This window comes from Strix aluco, chromosome 1 (genome assembly GCF_031877795.1).
Source record: "Strix aluco isolate bStrAlu1 chromosome 1, bStrAlu1.hap1, whole genome shotgun sequence".
Classification (NCBI taxonomy): domain Eukaryota; kingdom Metazoa; phylum Chordata; class Aves; order Strigiformes; family Strigidae; genus Strix; species Strix aluco.
In genome coordinates this window covers 143,036,346-143,059,514 of record NC_133931.1, presented here as the reverse complement: position 1 = coordinate 143,059,514, position 23,169 = coordinate 143,036,346, and the positions used below count along the sequence as shown (strand labels likewise).

Genomic DNA, 23,169 nt, shown 5'->3' with positions numbered 1-23,169 from the left:
AGTTTTAATTATTAAAAGTAACATAATTGTATGTATTTTTATGCATACAGTATATTTCACACTTTTGTATGATTTTGAATGGTAGAATTGCAGAAGACAAGTAACAAATCATCCTGAGGGATATTATGCTGAAGGATATTTCCAATGCAAAGATTGAAGTTATTTTCAGTGAGAGTTGGGGTGCTCAAGCCCTTCTGCAACTAACTGTATGAAGTTTCATTTTATGAGTATCAACATTCATATGTTCTGCATGTCACTCAGCGCTAAGGGAGACAAGAGGGACAACCACCTGACAAAACACGCCTGCAGAGTTCGTGTCTTAGGGTGCCATCACAGGTACATACTCCAGGATACAATTGAAATTACACAGATTTAAATACTTAAAAATCAGTAATATAGAAAAGAACACCTACTCCATGCAGGCAAGATTCGTATTTTTCAATGTTGCAAATGCAGACAACAAATGAAAATAATTGTGTCTGTTATAAATGACTAATTTAGCATAAAAGTATGTCGTCTCTCCTCTACTGCAGTAAGTAGTCTATATGATACTCCCTTAACTGCTGAACAACTCTTGCTCACAAAAAATGAGCAGCAAGATTGACCATGGATATGTTACATAATTTAAAGGACTGCCTTTTTCACACATCCATACATGTCAACCCACCCAACCTCTCAGCACAAGGCTATGACTAAATCACAAAATTTTACTTTCACCGATGTGACAAAATGTTCATTTCCACCTGTACTGCCAATTCATATATTTTGTCCAAATTTAAATCCAAATGTCATCTGCTCTCTTGGAAACTTCCTGGTGTCTTTTTTGCCCTTTCGTGTTGCTGAGTGTTTTCCAAAAACAACACAAAAGTAAAATTATTGCCTAAAGGTTATTTTGTACAAGTAAAACATTCAGGCTTAAGAAGAATAAAATGTAGAATTTTTTTTTGTTCTAAGAACTATCATTACCTCTGCCCTGCGGCTTTCCATTCATCAACTGATTTGCTTCATTCTAGTGATTGATGAATGGTGTCTTCACACTTGCTTCCTGACTAATGGTAATTGGACTAGCAAATTTCATAGGATAACTCTAAATAAAGAGATGGAACTTCACAAGCTGAATTGTTCTGCTTTTGTGGTTTGAGTTAAGTTACTTTTTGTCAAGCAGGAGAGTGACCATTATGAATAATAACTCTTCAATGTCATGAAGAGTTCACATACATAATTCAGTACTAAGTACAAAAGTTGCAACTTTTTAAAACATACTACTTGCTAAACAGAGATTGCCTTTCAAATTCTTCTTTGAGTTGCTACTTCAGCCTCATTACTTAGATGGCAGTGATAATTAAACAGTGATAATTAACTGTTTATTTTTAAGGAGGACAATTCTTATGAATTAGACAAAAAATATTTATTAGCTTACCATTGCTCAGCGATCACACAGTGAACCCAAGTACCTTTGCTAACCACACATTGCTGCTTCTGATATGTTTTCCTTGTTAATTTTCAGATGTATGCAATTTACAGTTGTCAAACAATTATAGTAAATTCTCAATCTGAATGCTATATCAACGCCCTTCTTCCCCCTTAACTCTGTTCTTTAATTATTCATAAGTTATAAGCACTTAGAAAAGAACAGTGAACTATAAATATTTAATACAAGATGCCTGTAACAGAAGGGCATGAGACTACAAAAATCAAATAGTATAAAGTATTTGTTTATCCTAAGCCAACAAACAATAAGCAAGGCATATGCTCTTTAGATTTGAAATTTATATAAATGTTCATAACGTCAACAAACCAAACCTAATAAGTCACCTGTAGGCTTTACCAAACAATCACAATTAAACAAATAAAAATTACCAGCTATAGCAGTTTTCTCCAGACTTTTACTATTTTAAAGGGGTCTGTTCATTTGCTACAAGTTTACCTTGTGAGGAATGCTGAGTAAGCTTCACTACAGGACATCACAGTTTTAAGCAGTTAAAGGATGAAAGAGTTGAAAGCAAATGCACTGAAGACCATTTCTGCAATCCCATCTACAACAGCAGCATCTTAGCAAGCAGTTGATGATCTTAATGATCTCAATATAGATTAGAATTCTAGCACTTGGGGTAGTAAGAAAGTATGCAAGAATTTCAAATATCTTAAAGTTTATAACCCTTCTAGATGTGGAGCAGGGCTACAGATTCAGTATGCACTCAAACTTCAGTATAATATGGCAGGTAAAAATACTCTGACTTTTAATTTTCAGAGCTCACTGTATTTAACACTTGGTATGGGCAATAATAAAAATATAGTAATACCATAATTGTGTGTTCTGTGGAGGAAAAGATAATTACCAGGAAAACAGGACGCATTTTTTTAAGTCACTAAGACATACTAGGGAAGTATCACCAATCTTTCATTAAAATATTCATGCACCATATGTCAATACACTCTATGCAGCTTTCTGAATGTCTTACACATCACAAATACTCCAAAAGTCACATTGTAGAGCACAAAAATTAACTCAAACAACATCTACAAACTAAAACCAATCACAGAAGCAAAACAATCTTCTCATCTATTTACTTCAAATTGAATTACTGTCTGCTTACTATGAAACCAAAGGCCTCCACTGATTCTGCTCACAGCACAGAGAGATATCCTTTGAAACCAGATCAGTGTCTCACCATGAAGGCCCATCTGCCCAAACCAATGGGAAAAAATAGCATGCCTTGGGTGGTCAAGAAAAGGCTGAAGAAAAGTTTAGACGGTACTTAGAATCTATATTAATTTTCCTTATCTCAACCTTATAACCACTCACAATGAAACCGCACAGTGATTAAATGACTTCATGAGGAGAATTTTGTTCTTGTTCGATGTAGCAGAAAGACAGAAACTAGAATTGTTCAATTAGAGTCATCCCCACTCTCCCAGCTTCCTACATGCAACTGTGTTTATTTTCTATTTTGTTATAATTACTGATTTAACAAAACTTTCCAAACACATTTTAGTATTTCAGTAGTTTGTATTTCATTATTTCAAAATTATTTAGACATTCACCTTGAACACAGAAATATTTGTGCAAAAAATGTTTTGTTTTCCTAATACTATTATTCAGAAATGAAAATAAATCACAGTAACTACTTTTGTACATAAAGCATATGCAGATAGTATCATCAATACGTGATGGAGAGTATATTTAGATTATACCCAAAAGTTTGCCTGTATAGTGGACAGTAGCGTAAAGAAAATCCCAGCTGTAAATGACACCAGTGTAACAGAAAAGTACTAGAATGGACACAGTTATATCTGCAAATATGTCTTTTGGTTACCAAGCTTACTTCTCTCAGTAGTTAAATTACCCCAGCAAAAGAAGCAGGCTGTTAGAATCTGTGTAGTCCCTAAAAATAGAGCTGCCCCTCATGTCACCTATACCAATAAATCTAGTCAAAAGCAGACAAGCCCTCAGTATTAATACTTACATTTGAACCCTGAGAATAAAGGCAAGCATTCAACTGCTATAATAAAAAACTGAAGGTACTACATTTTGTATATTAAACAACTTTCAGAATAGTTTAACCAATACACAAACTAAAATAGTAAATCTTCTAACTTCTTACAAAGCCAAAGAGATTATTAGATAAAAAAACAATGAAAAGCACTGACATTAAAATTCTAAACTCTTGCTTTTTTGCTTTAAAAACAGACTTTATGTAAAACATCTTCAACCAACTTTACCCGGATTTCCACACATTATGGTAAATTCATGCTACAACATGACTTGCCCTGTTAGACTCAACAGAACTTAAGTCTGAAATGACAAAAGAGCCAAAGGGAAGCGTAAAAACTGAGGAAGCAGATATGCCATTAATGGAATGCTGCTTTAGAAGATTCAGATTTCTGTACTAAAACAGAATAGAAAGAATACATGTAAGAGAAAATAATTTGCTGAATTAATTTGATGCAATAGTTAATTGAAAAGTTAACAAAATTGTTACTTGAATACTGCATTTTGCATATTTATACATTTGAATGTAGAATTATTATCCACTTTGAATTCTGAACTAAAACCAGTCATATAATTGAAAGTGCTATAAATTGAACAATTCTCTGAGGTACAAATTTAACCAAACACAGCAAAAGCATTCTGGCAGTATTAACAGAACTGTCTATTCATATCTGTAGTAACTTGTTGCTGGCCAACTTTTCTGTGTCATTGGATTTTAACTCTCAGTATAGTTTAGACAGAAAAAACAATAAATGGTATAACTATTTCACTGATGTTTGATAACTTCTCATTCAATATATGTTGAAACTTTGAGTAACTTGCTCTATACTACAACACTATTTCAAAGATTTACCAAAGTTAGCTATTTGAACTTGTAGTAATAGGAAACAAACTAACTTTACAATAGAAAAGCGCACGAATTTTACAAACTTGGAAAATCAACAATTTGGTCCCAGCCTACTGCATGAGATTATTTACTTAAGCATTTTTTAAGAACTGGCAGTTGTACGCATTACATTGCAAAGGATTCATTTTGCCCTCAGTAATTTATTATAAATAGCCTTCATTTAAGTACCTTTTCTCTCCTGCAGGTCCCATCCAGCACAATATTATTTCCAGAACGTTAAGGAGTTCAACCTTCAGAAACCTCTGTTAAACAGGCTGCACTCAAATACAACAGAAATATCCCAGTTTACATAGAATCTTTTACTCTTCCCTACCACAGTTATTTGCACACTTCACAACAGCATTTAGTTACAATAAAAACTATTTCTTAAAAACAAGCTACAGATTTATGAGAAGGAAATCATGGCAGAGTAAGCTTCATGATGATAGAAGTGATTGAGATAGAAACAGGCTGTTTCCAGGGCTACCAATGAACCATATATTATGTTTTAGATGGTTTCCTAGGAAAATAATCCCAGGGATCACATTGTCTATGTGTGCCTCTTTATGTATCCCTCCTCCTAACTTTAGAATTTATTTCTTGATTTCAACTAAATCTGACAAAAGAAGATATCTAAAGACAACTAGGCTCCACAGATTTTCCAATACCAGGAAGCCAGGAAGAAAAAAAGAATCAAGAAAATTCCCATTTAAAAAAAAAGCATAGATCAAGAGTTCAGAGCTCATTGGATCCCCAAGTCCACCAAGAAGACACAAACCTTCTGGAGATCACAAGTCATTAACCTGGTGGCAGACACAATCAAGCCCAAAGCAGAGAAAAGATCCTGCCACTTTCCACAATGTCCTGTCTCCCAGAGGGGAATAAAATTTTAGCCCAAAGAACAATTTTTCCTCTTCATTTTTTCCATTCTGGCTTGATATAAATGAAAGCGATATACAACACTCGGATCCAAACACTCTGAACTACCTCTCTTTACTGCCTTTCACTCACATTTCCTCAGCAGACATGACGGCATTGCCAAGAATTCCCCAGGGCTTGCTAAGAAAAACAAAAGCTGCTTGTATAACACTATCAGTAAAGCCCTGCTCCAAGAAGGGCAGGTGCAGAGTACCTGCCTCTTCAAAGGCAATCCTCTCTGCTACTACAGACTAAGATTCCTTATCTCTTCTAGGCAAGAAACCACAGAGAGGCTTATCTCATCTGAGCATGGCCTGCTGTCTTCCCTCAGAAGTTACTGGCAATTTTGAGAGAGAACAGGAAAGGTTTCAGACCAGTTCTTAACCTGGGTCAAAATCCCTACTATGGTAAACAGGTGTTTCTTTCAATGGAGGAAATTCATGTCTTGCCTGAAGTGCTTAAAACCAGCACTGTACTATTCACCCTCTTTTTCTACCAAGACAGCTGTAAATTGCATCTAAACAAAACCACCCATCCCACTGGCCGTAGCAGGTAGTGACAAGTGGTGGGTACACAAGAGAGTCACAAAACTTCCTTTTATGAAGACAGTCTTTTGTCTGTATTAGAACATCTCAATTAAACCGTAAGATTTTAGAAATGAGTTCTTTGTGTTAAAGCAGTACAGATTACCCTAATCTCAACTGATTTATTTTTAGGGGAGATAAGTGCTTTGTATGAAGTTAACTGAAGTATTCTTCTGTAGATATGGCTACTAAGGGGGCACAGTACCAAAAGCGTGTCAGGTTTTGTCTGAATTTGTCTTGGCCTGCCTGGAGCTCTGTTTTAGCTTGTCTAGTTGTAATAGCAATGATCTATGACCAGGTGATTATTACCTGCTTTATTTTAGATTTTGGTCAATTGCACAATGTATCACTAGATATTTTTGCAGTTAACAGACAGTAATAAGGAGTAGATGACCTGTGCAGAATAAACAGTCCGTGACCCTAGAATAGACACACAGCATAGAGCTGGGAAGACAGCAGGGGCCTTGAAAGCACACACAGGACAACACTGGACACCCAACGGATTTAACAGTCCATTACCATTAGCCAAAGAAATGCAACCTTGGAAAGTGGGTAAGAACAGTTTTAAGGCAAAAACGATCAAATATGAACATATGTAGAAAACCTGAAACGATGAGGTAAGAGCAAGATGTTGAGCACATTAAAAAATACATTAAAATGATCCCAAGAAGATCCCAGGGTGAAAAGGGAAAAAAAAAAAACCAAACACCAACATCATATTCTTCCTGAAGAAGGACATCTTGCTCACAGGACAACTCAAGGCTGACAACGACAATCTGCCTTGACACTCGACCTCAACCCCAAATGAAACCATTGACTGTTGAATCCATCTGCAGGGGCACTGGACGTCTGACCAGAGAAAGGGGTATATACTAGAAACTGTGTGTGTAAGGAGTTTAACCATACATAATTTGAACTGTGTTACTATCGTAACTGGACTAATAAGAATTCTTTCATTAGACTGCTCAGATTTTATGTAGACTGGCAATAACTTGTTACCTTTCCCTGCAAGGTGTATCTCCTTTCACTCATAAGAAGAGTTTGAGTGTAATAAATTGGTCAGAATTCTGTAACCTGGACGAATCAATTGCTAACACTTCCTTTCCCCCTAACAATCACATAGGTTACTTATCTTCCCACACCCAGGTAAATAACGTCACAATACTTAGAATCATATTTACTGTTACCTGATAGCTAATATAACTTGGTGCATACCTGTTAAAAGGTTAATAGTGATTGGAGAACTCATTACATATGGATAAAGAAACCTTCATAGTTTAGTAATTGATGAATTAAGAGGACAACTTCAGCAGGATCTGTTCTGTATTTGCAGACCTTTTCTATCTAGTGCAGATATTACACCTGTAAACTAATGTATGACAACATCAGAACATTGTAAAGCACACAGATTAGAAAACACATTAATGCTGTTCATCTACTGACTGTCTCTGACTCAGAAAAATGAAGAAACAGTGACCATTGGTTAGATGAAATCATACCAAAATGGCTGGATAGAACTACATACATGTGTGTGAAAAAAATCAATGTTAGCAAATTCCTGACAACGGGATACTGGGTTCGTACATACAGGGTTCAGAAAACCCTTTGTGCATTGATTCATACCAAACTTTAACTTCTGTATCACTGAAGTCCCATCCTGATGCAGACACGCAAAACTGTTTAGAAGAAGAGCAACTGACATCATCTACCTGGACTTGTGCAAAGCATTTGACGCTGTTGCACACAACATCCTTGCTCTAAATTGGAGACATGGATTTGATGGATGGACCACTCGGTGGATAAGGAATTGGCTGGATGGTCACACTCAAAGAGTTGTGGTCAACAGCTCGATGTCCAAGTGGAGAGCAGTGACGAGTGGCATTCCTCAGGGGTCGGCACTGGGACCGGCGCTGTTTAACATCTTTGTTGGTGACATGGACAGTGGGATTGAGGGCACCCTCAGCAAGTTTGCCGATCACACCAAGCTGTGTGGTGCGGTCGACACGCTGGAGGGAAGGGATGTGCCATCCAGAGGGACCTGGACAGGCTCGAGAGGTGGGCCCGTGTGAACCTCATGAAGTTCAACAAGGCCAAGTGTCAGGTCCTGGACAAGGGTTGGGGCAATCCCAAGCACAAATACAGGCTCAATGATGAGTGGATTGAGAGCAGCCCTGCGGAGAAGGACTTGGAGGTATGGGTGGATGCAAAACTGACTGAGCCAGCAATGTGCGCTCACAGCCCAGAAAGCCAACCATATCCTGGGCTGCATCTAGAGAAGTGTGGCCAGCAGGTCAAGGGAGGGGATTCTCCCCCTCTACTCTGTTCTCATGAGATCCCACCTGGAGTCCGGTGTCCAGCTCTGGGAACCCCCAGCCTACAGAAGACGCAGACCTGCTCAAGCAGGTCCAGAGGAAGCCACGAAGATGATCAGGGGGCTGAAGCACCTCCCTTATGAGGACAGGCTGAGAGAGCTTCGGTTGAAGAAGAGGAAGAATGTTGTTCAGCCTAAAGAACGCTCCAGGGAGACCTTATAGCAGCCTTTCAGCACTTAAAGGGGACCTACAGGAAAGATGGGGAGGGACTCTGTATCAGGGAGTGTAGTGATAGGACGAGTGGTAATGGTTTTAAACTGGAAGAGGGTAGATTTACATTAGATGTAAGGAAGAAATTCTTTCCTGTGAGGGTGGTGAGACACTGGAACAGGTTGCCCAGAGAAGCTGTGGCTGCCCCCTCCCTGGCAGTGTTCAAGGCCAAGCTGGACCGGGCTTTGAGCAACCCAATCTAGTGGAAGGTGTCCCTGCCCATGGCAGGGGTGTTGGAACTAGATGATCTTTACGGTCCTTTTCAACCCAAACCGTTCTATGATTCTATGTTTAGGTTAGAAGGGATCTCTTGAGATCATGTAGTCCAACCCCTCTGCTCAAACAGGGTCACATAGAGCAGATTGCCCAGGACTGGGTCCAGTTGGGTGCTGAATATCTCCAAAGGTGGAGACTCCACAACCTTTCTGGGCAAACTCTTCCATTGTTTGACTACCCTCACAGTAAAAAAATGTCTTATGTTCAAATGGTATTTCTTCTTTCTTTAGTATATGCATATTGCCTCTTGCCCTGTCAGTGAGTACTACTGAGAAGAGTCTGACTCCCTCTTCTATGCATTCCCACCCAGGTATTTATATACATTGGTTAAGATCCCCACTGAGCCTTCTCTGCTCCAGGCTGAAGAATCCCACCGCTGTCCGCCTCTCCTCATGGACCAAAGATGGTCCAGTCCCTTAACCCTCTCGTGGCCCCGCACTGAGTTTGCTTCAGTAAGTCCATATCCATCTTGTACTGGAGAGACCCAAACTGGACTAACTGCTCCAGATAGGGCCTCACCAGTGCTGAGTAAAGTGCTTCTCCTGACCTGCTGGCATCCCAGGTCTTTTTTGCCATGAGGGTGCGTTACTGGCTCATGGTCAGCTGCTTGTCCACCAGGACTCCAAGGTCCTTCTCAGCAAAGTATGAACATTTTCATGTTTCACTGACAGGTGCCTTAAAGGACAAAAATAGCTAAAGGACTGTCAAGAGGAAAAAGAAAAGTTGAGTTAACAGACTAGTGATACATATACTATTGATGATTTTCACCACAAGTTAGAACGATTTCTATGTATTTGCTTGTTTTAAACACAATCCATTTTAGGAGCTTTTTTCCTAAAGGTATTGTGCTCAGTGAAATAAATGGAATGAAAATTCATGATGCACAGGGTTCAAATTGGCTACAACCTATGATAATTTTAGTATAATTTAGCAGTCACTTGTATTCTCAACGAACAAAGTGACAATGCTGTCGTGGCTTCTTTATCCATTGTTAGGAACTCCTTTGCTTATTTTTTAATAGCCTGTTCCGCTAACCATTATCAGCCTCAGAGATGAAGCAGATGAATATATCAAGCTCAGTAAGACTTAAAAAATCCTTTACAATTTCAATACACAAGGACTGTATATACAGTGTGGAGGATGGAAAGACACCCTCCTTCCATTACATTAATTCTTATAGTAAAAATTGCTTCTCTCTCTAGCATATCAATTACTGCCATGCTTTTAGGAAAACATGTTGAGAAAGCAACTGGCTATGGCTGTATTATTTTGACTAATAAACAGTGTTAGAAATTTCTTTATCTTCACAATATTTATGAAGGTTTGTTTTCTAGTGTATCTTTAGAGGACACCAAGACTCATAATGCATTTTATTCTAACAAAACAACATAAACAAGTATATACATTAATCCTAAAATGATTCGTTGATTCACACATCTTTTTATGTTCTATAAATTAGAGAGAAAAGACACCATTTGATCACACAACCTACACACTGGTTAATGAGAAAGCACTGATAGAAGCACTACTGAAAATCCTTCAAAACAATACTACACCACAGTTTACTGTTTAGCTTTCTAATGGTGATGATAAACATTTGGAAAAACCTCAAGATAGTATCTTCTAAGCTCTTTAAGATTTATGACTTACAGTCTATGATTTTTTCAGGGTTTCTGGATCATTTCCAAGTGATACATAAAAGGTAACTCAATGCAAGAGCGCTGTTAGACACCTTCCCTCTTATAACACTACTAGATAATTCTGGGAGTCTATAAACTAGACAAGACTAAAATGCACTAGAAAAAACCCATGAAGTTAAAAAAGTTCATGAAATATTATTACATAGCCCTAAACTTTCTGTAGCAGCTATTCATTTTTGGAGCTCAACTTTCAGTTGCTTCCACTAAACCTTTTTAAGTGATCTGTTTTCCAGACCTCTAGCAAAAATCAGTCACTCCTTTAAGGAGGCACTGGAGTCAGGCACCTACAAAATGAACAGTCCAACATCATCAGCACTTCCTACATTAATGTGAATATCTTCAACATCAGGGAAATCTTACAGGACTGTAATCCTTGTTTGGTTCCTAATTAATAGTTGTTGAAGCAATATCATAAAACCAATATTATCTTTCAAGATGCATGAAAACACGTCCAAGATTTTCTACTCCATTTAGCTGTTCGCTGCACTTTGCTGTGAATGTATTGCAGCTACAGAATTATGATTCTAGTTTTGTTCCCATATGCCAGATTGAAAAAAATGTTATGCAGGGAAAATAGATACATTTTATGGATGCAGGCAAGTACATTATTCACTGATTTGTAAGACATTGGCAGCTAAAAATAAATGTTTACACAGGCAACTTTCCTACAACTCTATGGTGTATGGTAATAGGACTGCAATTCTGCTTGACATTAAAAGTAAATTACTATATCTAAAACCAGACTCTAGGTATATACATAACTTTATGAATAGCAAGTCTGCCACACACATCCTTTTGTCATGGACACAACTGAACCACATTACATACACATTAGCAATACAAGATTCCTCAAGAAAAACTGGCAGACTTATAGCTCTGAATCCTGCAGCATGTGGAGAAGACATAAAAATGAGTAACTGGACGGCAACGAGTGCTAATGGTGAGACTGCAGACACATCTGTCCTTGCCTGGTTCCAGAAACAAACTGAACAGCTGAACCTGAAGGGTAAACAACAGTAAATCTTTTGGGTGCTTTTCATCCAAAAACTTTAAGAAGCTTCAGTAAAATGTTCCAAATTCAGACTGTAACTCTGACTCACTGTGTGATGCTGATTTGTTTTAACTTACTTTAATGTTACATGTGGTCCAAAGTCTGAGGAAAATGGACAGGCTCATTTGCCATCATCAGATAAAGAGCAATAAAGAATGTGAAGACGATAAAGATAAGACTAAGATTCAGGAGCATAAAAGACAAGGGGCTCGATCATGTATTCTTTACCTTATAATCAGCTCCCTAATACATCACAAGAGAGGCGAGTAGTATTTTTGTACCACAGCAGGCCAGTATTTATAGGATCTGTGACCTTCTGAAGCTTGCTTGATATGGTCGAAACATTCACCTGTTAATATTTTCCTCTTTATTTAAAGCCAGTATTTAGATAAATCGCTTCTGTAACCACAAACTAGTTTAAGGAATATCACTTTGATTCCTTTTGAAGAATAAATCAACAGTTCCTTCAGGAATGGACCACTCTACTATAAAATACACAACCATAGCAATTGTATACGCTGTTACACTTTTTGACATTTTAATATATTCTTGTTCAATTATATCATTCACCATCCATTACTGTCACTAGTGTACACGTATCTGTTTTTCTTATTTTAGTGAAATTACAGTAGAATCAGGAAGTCTTCATGACAGGGGTCTAAATTCTTGTTTTACTAGGAAAATTCCATTGAGGTATGTTTTGAAACCAAGCTGTACAGCTACTAAATTTAAAAATGCACCACATGTCAAGATTTAAATAAGGATTCACAAGTCCCACTTTTTCTTAAATGGAATAAACTAGACTGCTTTATAAAATTTCTATTTATAGCTGGTCATGAAAATCCACAAAACAAAAGAAAAAGCATTTCAGAAGCCAAGGTAACTATGGCATTCTATGACTTAGGCAATATTATGCATCTTCCAACTAAAAGCTAGTGGTGATGCAGTTCATTCTTCCTCTGAACTGCATAAACAAATGCAAGGTGCCCACACTACTAAGCTGCTTCCTGCTTGGGGTTCACAGCTGAGAGAGAGGGAGGGAAAGAAAGGAAACAAATACTTACAATGAAGAGAATTATTCCTTTATTAGAATTTCTATTTACCAAAACTCTGCTAAACTATCAAACATTCAACTGGTAATACTAATCTATATGGATTTTCGGGGGGGGGGAATTAATTAGTTTATTTTACTATAATAATTTATTATTTATGAATTTTTTTTTATTGATGAATTTGACCACTATATAATGTATTTGAATTCTGGAGAATTAAGACATGGAGAGACTTGTTCAGTTGAACATCCCACCATCGCGTAACTGTTTTCTACTGAAGCTTTTACAAAAGAACCACCCACAGCAGTATCATTTGTGTCTCCTAGTTAAAATATTGCATTGTCTTGGCTTCTTCATCTAGAGGTGAAGAGTGAGGAAGTACCTTGACCCACACCTCTTCCTTTTACGCCATATGAAGGCAGAAGTCATGCTTCTAATGACTTAAATATAATCTTTCTAAATGAACTTCATTTGTTAATTATGTCACTATGATAAAAGTAGAAGGCATTATCAAATAATGGCTCATAAATTGGGAGAGTGCTCACTGATGTCTTTTTAGGAATTTTCAACCCACATAATTTCAAAGTGCATGCTCTCTTACAGTTTCGGTTGAGACTGTGACTAAAAACACCTTGATATAACCAGTTACAAATATAAACAAAATTACTCAATATTTTTAGACATTGCATTGGCATGTAGACTTTGGGCCACTTTTCGGGTATATTTACAGAGGCTCCTGGGACATCAGCTACCGTGGCAACCTCTGAGGTCATTGTCGGCTACTATAAATTACAGGTGTTTCATGAGACTCCAATTTATGTTAAAATTGCATGTGCCATGCATGAATGCAACCCACCACACTGCATCAAGCCTGTCCAGCTGCTGCAGGACTAGAGGACAGCCCAAGTCCAGAAGCGTGCTTCAGAGAGAACTCCTCTTAACAAAACAAAGGAGAACAGAGGGAGCAAAACAGTCATTCTCAACCTCAACATGTCTGAACACAGCCTGAGGCCACATCTTCTCACACTGTCAGATTCCACAGCTGCTCTAAGTCTCATTTTTGATCACATCCCTAATCTTTCCAATCACGCATGCTCCTCTGGACTACCTCTTCCTGTCTTTTATGGTTCCCTCCCAATCCCAGCAATGCTCCTACTTACCTCGTGTGAACTGTGATCCTTGCTTTTTTGTACTCTGCTTATGTGGCTTGCAGGACAGCCAAGAGACAGCACATGTAGCTCATTTGGTATGACACTGATGGTGAAAAGCTAGGCAATACAGAAGTGTTGCCTACTCAGTAGGTCACTACTAAAAGAACAGATAGTGACTACATTTCCTCAAGTTACTGTAATGAAGACTAAACAGTGCCTCTTTTCTCCACCCAGCTGTAAATGTTCATAAAATTTAGAAAAACTGAGTTATGTCCAAAAACTTTATCCTTTAGTCTTATTAGTAGAAATTAGCTAGTGGCAGGCAGATGCAGTAACTCACTTCCTCAGGAAACTTGGCTGGAAAAATTATCTTCTCATAGAATTATAATCTAACTTTCATAAATACAATTGGGAATCTTTGGATTAAAGTCTGGTATCAAACTAACTAGTTTATTATACATCTCATTATCTTTCAGCTCCCTGCCCCCCCCCCGTAAGTATGGAGGTGTGATCTGTCTGGATCTCCCAATCATTAAAGGGAAAACACATTATATGGGAAACACACATTCCAACTATCATCTGCCTCTTAAAAAAAAAAAAAAAATCCTCTTAAGGGTTTACTTTAGCATCCAAGAACCTTAAAAATCAGATTATTTTTCCGTTGTCTGAGCACTCCAGACAGGAATCACATACAAAAGATCAGTCTCCTGCTGGCTTTATAAAAAACAAATAATAGCTTTTATAGGAGAGAAAAGACTACAGACTTGGAGAAAACACAGTAAAACCCAGGGTGTTTTCTCATTTATCAAAAATATTTTAGTGCTTAAACAGTAAGTCACACTGCCACACAGAACTTTCTAATTTGTTTACTTCACTACAGCCACTCTTACATTTCAAACTAATTTGCACTATTCTCTGAAAGAATCACAGCTTTGTATTTAGTTTAGTTTATAAGCCTTTTGCTGAGATTTTAAATCAGCAATATAGAACAGTATCTCCTCTTTATTATGTCTTGGTTTTGGAAGGAGACTAGCTGAGCAAGCCTGTAGTATAAAGAAAAAGCTCATCTGTAGCAGATGCCATCAGTTCAGTAGAAAAATCCAGTGGTGTTCTTTTATTTACAAAAACTTTCAACAAAATACATTGAGATGATCAGTAAGAGTTTTGGCATCGTTCTCCGAGCTCAGGACTGCAGACAGAAGAAAGCACAGCTCTGGAATCACTTTCAAAATAGCTGATCCCATTCCTGTTCAGCACAGTGGTAGCAAAGGAAAATCTGATCGTTACACACACCATAAACTGATAATAAACTGGTATTTAAAAAAGAAAAAAAGTTATATTAAAAATTAAAAACTGATCTAAAAAAGAGTGAAGACTTGAAGTTTTTCCATTAATAAAAAAAAAAAAAAAAGTAATAGGTTTTTTAGAAGTTAAAAAAAAAGGACAAACTACTCCGGCTTTCTTATACTTTTTATTTTCAATATTAAAATAATCTCTTGTTCACATCTTATTTACTAGAGTTAAAAACACTTCACAGTACACATTCAAATTTCTGAAAAAGGGCCTGTTTTTACAGTGAGACCAAGCCATGATTCTCAAGTATAGAACACCGTGCTCTCCGCTAAATGAATAGAAGATGACAGTAATGATTCTACCTCGGAGGGGAGAGAAATTTAAGGGTTTCTGGGTGTGTACATGTACACACAAGTAAACACAAAAAAAAAAAAAAAAAAAAAGGCGGGATGGGGAATAGCCATCTTCCAGTCTCACATAGTTTCTACTTTGAAAAGCAGCACAAGGCCTACCAAATATAGCCACCTGTACTGAATCTCCTGTACCATGTACTGTCTTCTCATTAGCACTAATGATACAAATATGATTGCATCAGAATTTTACAGAATGTTTGCATACAATTTGTCATGTGTAGTAGTGCACTGATTTCAGAGCAACAGGCTTTCAAAATTTAATCAAAACAAACTTCAAGCTGATTTTTCAGTGCTTTACAATTAGCAAGAATTACCCAGATCTGTAGATTATGGGCAGTTTAAGTACATTCAATAATTTATAAACACAGGCTCTGTGAAAAACAGTTTACAAGAATTTCTAGAAACACAGTAGTTCTCCTTCCAATGAAAAATATTATTTGAATTACAAGGTTCACCCAAAACATCTGAGGCCCAAATTATGCATATAATATCAGAGTACCAGATAAGTGGGAAAGAAAAAATAATAGGTGGTATTCATTCTGAAAGCTCAGTGGAATATACCAAAAAGGAATGAAAAATAAAATTGAATTGTAAATGTTTGTTTAGATTGGTCTCAAAGTATTACCCAATACATTCTCTACATCTTACATCTGTACAAGACATTCTCTACATTTTATAATAAAGAAAATACGCAATATTGTTCTCACTAACATACAGGAGTAAGAGTCAGAAAATGTTTGCAGGCTTTTCCTCACTTCTAAATATACAGTGATCAGAGCTGCAGACTGGAAGCAGAAAATCCTTTGTTGTTGCATAAAGTGACCCTCCCTACATTCTCTAAGTTTTGAAGTCCCCCACAAGAGTGCTAGCCCCTCACATTTCAACATAAATACCTGTAGATCTATTCAATTTCTATAAAGTGAGTAGCAGATTACTCCCAAAGGAATGTCCTGTGCTTTTGGAACATCCTGAAGGGTATTGGCTACATATTCTGACTGGGAAGAGGGAGACATATTTTGATCCATCTACTTCAGAATCACAATTGTTTTCTAACATCCTCTAGAAGCATTTGCATTTAGGAAGCCATAGCATATACACAGACTCGTGCATAAGTGACTGATCTGGAACTTCTGTAATATAGGTAACTTTTGAATCCTGTATGTCAACTCAGTTAACACATGACTCTATAGGTTTAACCTGAAAGAACTTCATCTGTAAAAACAGGCAAAAAAGGAAAATTAGTGATGATTAAAAATAAGCTTATCTAGTTCACGCAAAACAGACAATGATGAAACTATCTGATTTGAAGATCATGTCTGCTCTGCAACCCATCTTTGCAACTGATTCTAATCCTGTAAAGTCAACACCCACAAATAAGCAGAAACTACACTGGAGTAAGAAAGGGTTCCTTTTATAAGAATGATTATATGTGAAAACAGTTACAATGCAAATAATAAAGTTTGTACTTATAATCAAATATATTATCACATTTTTAGATATGAATCAAACAATGATCTATTCCTCTCTTCTTAATACATATATTCTTTCTTAGCTAAATGCTCACAATCTGCAAAATGAAACCTTACCTGAGGGCTTCTAGGAGTTACTGCAAATCACATGAAACAATTTCATAAAAAATTCCAGGCAACAACTACAGTTTAAAAAATTATAAAAAAAAAAATCCGTAACAATGTTTGAATAAGAATTTTTGGTTCCAAAATTGATGACATTTCTACTCCACCCTGTCTCTAATTCCACCAACAAAAACTATTTCTTTGTTTAACCACTCTCTAACTACTAGCTGCAGAATAGCATCCAGATTCTCGTTGTTATTCTGCTTTCAAATCAAATGTTTATAAAGTATTCTGGATTTTCAGTGAAGTACAGCTAAGCAGAATTTGACCCAATAGCCTTAAAATTACACTAGAACTGGCTTGTTCTGGCCATTTTCAGAATTTAACTAATGATCCTGTTGTTCAGAATCTCCATAGTCTTCCTCATATAACTTTGTAGGAAATTCACCTTAATATCTAGGAGTTTTATTTTATGGGTGTTTTTTTTCCTTCAGACACTGCAAAAATCTTCATAGTAAAGAAGTATGCATCCCAACAACAATAATCATGACAGAAGCCAAAATTACTCATCATTTCCTGAACCCAGTAACATCCAATTTGTGAAATTCTACCATTTTGTACTTTCCAATATTGTAAAGCAATTGCTCCTAGGCAACTAAGATGACAAGGAGTGAAAACTACTTTTTATCAATTCAGTGATAACATGAAGTTAGAAAGCAAGTTCTTTAGTCCACAGTAAAAATGTTTCTTCCTCTGCTATTGCTACTTTAGCTTGCCAGAAAGATTACCACCCGTTTTGCAAAAACTAGCTAGTGTTTTTAATTTAAAACTGTTGGCCAAGTCCTCAACCACAAGAGCCTCTAACTACCACTCATAAGGCTGTTGATCGTACCACAAACATTAATTAAACAACCACTGCAATAAAAAGTACAGAAAAACAAGACGACAGTTCTCAGAGCATGTATTTTAATTTTACAGCCTTTACAAAACATGCTTACTAAAATTAGCTTGGGGCCAAAAAGACTTTAAGCACAGTTTATTCTCCTTCCTGTTGCGGCTGTTTTAAGAATAGATTAAAAAGCTTTCCTGCACACTTTCCAGGCTCTGGGTTCAACTAACAGAGTAAACAGGCATCAGAAGTCAGTAAGGACGCAGCAGATTGCAGGAAAGCAACATCTATTCAAGGAAGAAACTACTTTAGTTAGGCTACAATTCTGGACTACGGTTCAGGAAAAGATGATATAGCTTCACTAGTACCAGAGTTATATTGCTATCACAAATCAATAGTAAAAAGCCTCCCTAAAAAAAGGTAAATTCCCATAGAAGAGTGGATGACAGTTGCCAAGCAAGAAAATTGACAGACTGACAAGTGAAGCACAACAAAAGTTACATGAGGTCTTGACATTTTTCTAAAAAAAGGTTTTTCATCCTTATTGATGCAATTAAGTTTCTTCCTTCAGAAACAGAAGTCTGTATTTTTAAATTAACTTTCTCTAAGAACTAGATTATTTAAATACTTTCAATGTTCACCTAGTTGTCTATCTTTACCTCTTACAGTCCCCTACTCGTAGCTTTTAAATTAGCCTATCTTAATGACATTTGAAAAAGGAGACAGACATCTGTTAACATCATTTTATTCCAGCAGTTTTCCTAAACACTGGTGCAAGAAGGAGGGAGACTCAAATTAGTATTTCTCACTAGAAAAAGCAGGCAAAATTAAGCTGCTCATCAAAACCCACCACCCAGCTGGTATGTATCTATAGCTACCTATACAGCTGCCTCTTCCGGAATGTGGCTTAACAGGAGAACCTCACAATGATTACTGTAAAGTTCTTCATTTTCTGAAGATATGTATCAAACTTTACAATTATTATTGTAAAGGCTTATTTTTTCTACTACCCATAGAACACCTTGTGTTCCTAACCAGAAAGATGCACAGAAGTCAAGCATTCAATAATCTTAAGAACTGCACTGAATCATGTCTTACATTCAGGATTTCAAACAAAAGTATGTTCTACCCTAATTTTCAGCTTCTTTAGACAGCAAAACCGTGGCTGCTGAATTGGCAAACTCCTACAAAGCCATTTTGGCCACTGTCTCACCTTTAGACCCAAGAGATACAATTTCCAATTTCATCTTCTCCAAAATGGAAAAGTAGCATTTAAGGAACAAAAATCTGTGGTTTGACTGAGAAACTGTTTCATTAACACTGTAACTTCCAAGTGCCAAGTTTCTTTTGCTGTAGACAAGGGTTCAGACATTCTACCCAAGGAGATTTTACATAGTCTACCACTCCTGATAAACAGCCTACAGCTGGATTTAGGATCTTACAGTCTCAGTATACATAGTTAATCCACTCTGAAACTTGAGTAGTTGCAGCAGATGGTAATCAGAAATCTCTCATCAGCCCCAGAATATCCTCACAGTGTATCATCCTATAAATAAAGCATATCCCATTCCCCCTGGGCTGTAGAACTGATTATGGAATATCAGAAGTTTCTCTGGATTATAGAAAGCCCAGAAAGATACTATGCTGCAACGGCTTACATCTCATATTTTTGGAGTGGAGTATTTTTATGATGATGATAATGCAGTTTTGAAAAACATCCGACTCATTTGAAGCTTATGCAACTGCAATTTTACACTAGAATTTCTAATTTACAAACGCAGGTTTTAAAGAATGCTTTGTCTCACTGCTGTTATGAGCATATTTTGAGTTTTACAGAATAGTAGTCAGCTAAGAATAAAAACTGAAAACTAGTGACCTGATTTGATTTGCAGAATAAATTAGCTCTATGCATTTAAGAGATAGTGCTACTTATTCAAGGCAGAAAATGGTACATCTGAGGTTTGATCACTGTTGATAGGTAACGAGATATATTAAAACCAATTACATGTTCTGGTTTGTTTCCAGATGTCTTCAACAACAATTCAGCATGAGTCCCTTAACAAATAATCAAGCATTATTACTCCTGACTTTAATCTTTGTCAGCAGGAGCTGACTCCAAACATTGAATTCTAATAACAGTCACTATATTGACTATAGATTTTACATGTTTTCTATTAATTTGTATCTATTCCTGTGCACATACAAATGTATAGAACCCTTACAAGTGTCCAATGATTCTAAAAAATGAAACCTGAAATCAAAACTCACATCACAATACTATGAAATGCTCTCTCAACTTTATTTTCCAAATATCAAAAAGTAATATTTATTTCTTCCCTTTAAAATTAATTTGCAAATGAGGACATCATGTTCCAAAAATCTATAAAAAAGTTATTTTGAATTACTTCCTGAAATGTGGCGAAGTCAGTCATCATTACCTCTTCTGGCAAGAAGTTGCAAGTTCTGGGATTTCCTCAGCTGTAAGCCAAAAAATAGCTTTATTTTCACCTACTCTTATATGAGGTCGTAAAACTTTACCAACTAAGAACAACACTGGTATCAAGATTTCTTGTCAACCAGGAACCTTATTTTTTTTAACATTAAAAAATGCAGACTCATCTTTTGGTATATGCTTACATGTGCAAAAAATTTCCTCAGACAACCCAGTCCAACAGGACTTGATTGTTGCAGCAGAATGTAATCCCCATCAACACTTTATAATCACATGAAATGCTTCAGAATACCTCCAAAGTACTTTAGAACCAAGTGAATCCTAATCTGACACTTTTAACTTCCATGCATTTTTATAGTAATTTTTATAACATCTGCATTAGCAATTAATTTATACAACCTTTCTCAGAGATTTCTTCTCCCAACCCATACTTGTCTACAAAAACCATCAACAGATCAATCTATTCTCAAACTTCCGATTGCATCAGCAGCAAACAGTGAAGTATCCAGATAAACAGGAGTAATTGAGTAAGAAGTAATTGAGCTTATTAAGTAATCAGTTTGCAGATTCCACTTTTCAGTACTGCACTACCTATCTATACTGACACAAGGGCAGCAGCCACAATCAATGCATGAAAACAATTACATCTTTTTTTCTCGTGATATAGACCCTAATGATCTGATAGACAAAAAAGGATTCGATATCAAAGGGTATGCAAGTCTTTGAAATATTGGGGCAATTCAGATGACTTTCAATGCCAAATACAGAATTGCTTTGGTCAGGAGAGGAAGAAATTATTTCCTGAGACTACTGGCAATCGAACAAACAAAAAAAAAATCCTGCTGCTTCTTTGTAAGGCAGTGAGGAATGTGCCTGAACCCCACACTTTACTGAGAATCTGTCACAACATGGTGTAAACGGTTAGATGTATCCCAACAGAACTTAAAATGTTAACACCAGTTCAAACATAATTTTCAAGTTCTCATTTTTAATGAAGCTATTTAAGTATCTGTATTGATTTGGAAGTTTTCTATTACAGACCTTAATAACAACGGGAAACATTGATTTACATTCATTCACTTATACTTGGGAACTTGAAAGTCAATTTCCTACCCATTTTTCTGTCATTACACTGTATATTACCTTGTCAAATCCATGTCCTTATTACTAATAGCTTGTACTCTCCACTTAAAACTTTCTACTTACAAGGTCCCCAGTGAAGGAGGATATTCTATATGAATAGCAGGAGTAGCTTTCAAAACACTGCCTCATCCATTATATAGTTTAATACAGTAAGAGTATTTTCAAATCACATTTGCAGTTTTGTTTTAACCAAAATACAAGAAAACTGAGATGTCAGTAGGGCCAACATAAATATTTTTTAAGCTTTACTAAATTATAAAATCTAGATAGTATACTTACATAAACATATTACAAAAACAAGCTGCTAATGTTAGTGCTGCATTCTGCGCCAATCATTATTTACAACTGGTACAAGCTGCTGCTTTGTAATCAACTAATTTCTGTTAGTTGCATACTCACATTTCTAGCTGCCGTGCTATAAAATCTAAGCAAATACTAACAGCTACTGCAAGCATACTGACTACAGAATTATCTCAGCAAATTTATTCTGCTCTTGGGTGAGAGATTACAAATGTTTGCACACATTTTGCCAATTCCTGAAGGCCAGCAGTAGGAAGAGACATAACCTCTACACTGTCCTCCGAAGTGTATACAGAAGTGGATGAAAAACTATGTCAATTAAACAATCACTGTAGTGTGTTGTGATAGTTCCTCGATGCAGAGTTAGGAGTTACTAGAACATAGTTATTGGAAACTGACCGGTCCCAGAATTTGCAAAAATAAATGAAGAGTCCATAGGTTTTGTTCTGTGCTCTATAAACTGCTAAACAGTAAGTCTGAATGTGTCATTCAAGATCAGGAATTTTATCATACATTGAGCTACTAGATCCTTCAGTATTAAATCATGTACAGGTATACTCCCTTTCATTGTTGACAGGGCACACAGAATGAATTTCACAGAGAGAATAATGTTTGTAATTAAAAATGTAAGAGTCCTTAAAGGTATCCCACTGAGAGTGGTAGGACCTAGGGAAGTATAAATAAAATAAAAATAAAATGATGCATAGAGAAGCGAGGGAAGCAATAAGATATTGTATCACTATAGCAAGCACAGGAAACCACAGGAAAAAAAACCAGCACTGGTGAAGAAAGTGACAAAAGCCATATTCATTCTGTATGTTCATTTTTCTTAAAAAATTAAGACTGGATTTTGTTCAAGTTGATGAAGATAGGAAAGCAGCTCTGCTTGACCTGCGAGATCATGGAACTGGAGGAAAATGCAAAGGGTGCCTGAAGAAGTCTTCACAAGGAAAAGAGGGGAAGAAAGGGAGGAAGTGGTGACTCCTCAGCAATGTTTCACATGGTAACTAACCTAACCTTTGGGCCACTTTTCACTGAAAAACAACACAACAGTGGAATGAAACTCAATCTCTAGAAACTAGGTTCGTAGAACAGAGATGATACCTCCTCCCCAGCACACAAGTCCCTTGCGAGGTAAACGCACTAGCATCAAAATGGTGCTCTGCAGGCATGTTTATAAACAGTGATATAGAACCATCTTCACTGTTACTCCTTTGAATAAATATTCCTTAATAATCGGTAGTTCTGAATACGTAGCTCAGTAATTCTGCAACTGAAAGACTGCAATTTCTTTTTTACTCCTTTCAAAGGTACATTTACACTGTGACCAAGAACAGACAATATTAGGGAAGTCACTTGGCTGCCATGGCCTGCTACTGTCTCTACAAGAGTCAGAATCTTTTTGTAAAAAG

General features: G+C 36.6%; 1 protein-coding gene across 1 annotated transcript in view; it reads right to left on the bottom strand.

Annotated features, from left to right (window-relative positions):
* Positions 1-23,169, bottom strand: part of PLCL2 (phospholipase C like 2) — a 108,894-nt gene that overhangs the window by 59,360 nt on the left and 26,365 nt on the right. The window lies entirely within an intron of this gene.